The sequence below is a fragment of the Eretmochelys imbricata genome, chromosome 4, assembly GCF_965152235.1.
Source record: "Eretmochelys imbricata isolate rEreImb1 chromosome 4, rEreImb1.hap1, whole genome shotgun sequence".
Classification (NCBI taxonomy): Eukaryota; Metazoa; Chordata; order Testudines; family Cheloniidae; genus Eretmochelys; species Eretmochelys imbricata.
In genome coordinates this window covers 60,057,544-60,060,408 of record NC_135575.1, presented here as the reverse complement: position 1 = coordinate 60,060,408, position 2,865 = coordinate 60,057,544, and positions in this window count along the sequence as shown.

Here is a 2,865-nt window from a genome sequence, read left to right as displayed (position 1 = left end):
TCCTCTCAAACATTGCTTATTTGAAACGTAGTAACAGAATAAACCTCTTTAAAATTACAGTGCCATTTGGGTATCTTGAGATCCTGTTTTCCACTTCTCACCTCAATTAGTGATAATGATGACAGCCACTAATTTCTGTCCCCAAGTGACCTTTGAAGTTTGTCGAATGTGGGAGTAAATATTGTGATATTTGAATTCTGTGAAATTCCCCTTAATAAAACAATGTTTTTAGTTATTTTATGAAACACTTCGCCTTTTACATTTTTTTCTGAGGATTCATGAAAATCCAGAGATTCAGCGTGTTCCCTCTTCCCGAATTTTAAATTGGTACAAGTTCTTCCACTGGTATACTTTCCTACTTCCAGTTGGCAATAGCCTGAATATAGCTGACTGTAGACATTCGATCACAGAGAGAGCTGTCCAGAGGACAATTATGTTTCTTGGCAATAGTCAAAGTTTTGAAATTTGGTTTTATTCTACACTGGACTTGAACCTGAGTCTCCCACATCCCAGGTCAGTGTATCATCCATTAAGTTAGCATGTGAGAGTCTTGCTTTCTCAACCTTCACAATGAAAACTTTGTCAAAAATGTTCTGATCAGCTCTAGTCTCCAGATTAACTGTCGCTCCTGGTGGCTCCTTTCTCCATATTTGGAGGAGGAGAATGAGAAGGGGAAACATTGGAGTATGTCTGACTTAAGCTACATTTTTAAATCTTGGTTTAACCAAATTTCCTTCCTGGCCTCAGCTGAGAACTGGAGGACATTTTTATTATAAAAATGTGGGCAAGTCCTTACCTCCAGTGGCACTGCCAAGTTACATGCCTGTTATCTTCACACATTACCCAAAGTTCACAGGAATCTCACTAACTCCATCTTTCATCAGTCTGCCAGCTTCCATAATACATTGCACTATCCCACCAATACATCTATGGACTATTCTCTACCATGATTATAAATTACTGCTTTGTTTCTGTAGGAATCCCATGTACATGAACAGTTTATGTCTCTGTGAAAGGGAGAAACTTAATCCACATATTTCCATGGCTTCTTCAGCTCATTCCACTGGCCTGTGATCTGCTGAGTGATTGAAAAGTTGCTTTTCAGCCATTTGAAACATGCTCTGTATGGGATGGAGGATAGCTAGGTGTGCTGTAGAACATGCTGATTACCTGCCAGCCCTCTGTATGAGGAAGGGTAACCCTCATAACTGCAGGGTGTTAATCCCCCCATATAGTCAGTACCTTCCCATAGCTGAACAGGAGGTGTGTGGTTAACTTTATAGCACAAACTATTCCTGTCTTCCATTGAAAGCTTGTTAACCTGCTGACCATGTTTCAGAGTAACAGCCGTGTTAGTCTGTATTCGCAAAAAGAAAAGGAGTACTTGTGGCACCTTAGAGACTAACCAATTTATTTGAGCATGAGCTTTCATGAGCTACAGCTCACTTCATCGGATGCATACCGTGAAAACTGCAGCAGACTTTATATACACACATTGTTTTATGATCTCTGTGTGTATATAAAGTCTGCTGCAGTTTCCACGGTATGCATCCGATGAAGGACACTCCTGAGCCTACCATCAGACTAACACCACACAAGATATAACATATCATACATTGTTCAGAGACCAGAATTTTTAAAAGAGGTTAACATATTTTTTTCTGGTTCCATTTTCAATGCTATTAGTATTTGTGTGTGTGTATTGTAAGTATAGTAAGAGAAAAATAATCCTACTGAGAGTTTGTCGTGTCCTTTGACTGTGACAAGGTTACATGATCCATGGATCATTGACACAGTAGAGATACTGGCATGGTGATAAAATAGTAAAGGTACACATCGAAAAGGAAATGAAGCTAGAGCACTTAATGTGTCAGGACACACTACACATGTATACATTTAAATAGGACTGCTATCTCATAAATCAAACAGCTCTGAAACATGTCTATATTTTGACTTCCAACTCCATTAGATAATGTTTTCAATATAAAGCCACTTAATGATGAATACTCATAAATGAAAAATGCACACTCCCCATAAAAAGTTTAGCAGACACTGGCATCCACCTATTTTTAGCGCAAAAAAGATTATATTAGTTCATATTGTTATGAAACCACTGAGCTGCCCTTGAGAGTTCTTGAGCTTTCTTATTTTAAAGTTACTTATTTTAAAATAATTCAGGAAACAAAAGCATTGTCACCTGCACAAAGTAACAGAGCCACAAGTCCAGAAAGTCTTAGATCCTTGGCACTTTAATATTAGCACAACATTTCTTAATCGAGAACCATCTGACTAGTTACAATTTTTAATTCCCTTCAGGGAATTAAGCATATATAAACAAGGACACATTGGTTGATAGAACCTAGATTTCAACTAGATCTCACGACATTTAAAGAGCATGTTTGGGAAGGCACACCCTTTTAAATTAGTCTTTCCGCACTTAGTCCATGTGATTCCTTCTATACTGGCGTGTAATATAATTCTTGTTGTAGTCAACCCTTTGGCCTCTGCTATCCTTCTTCCAGTGCTTGGCATATAATGGAGACTATTTTTAAAATTAATTAACTGATCCAAAATAAAGCAGAGAAAGAAGAAAGACCTAAAATCACATAATTAAAAACACTTGACATAAACCACAGAAGAAGAATAATTAATTTTCCTCTATAGTGACAGTTCTTGGGAAGATGCAAATTAGCAAAAAATATTTTCAGTTCTATGTATGCACATCCAATTACGTAAATCCCATAACTCTAAATCCTGTGTCCAGTAAAATACGGGAACAAATACTGAAAGGAAAAATTATTAAACATCTAGAGGATCATGGAAACATGAGTGGTAAGCAGAATGAGTTTACAAAGAATAAATCTT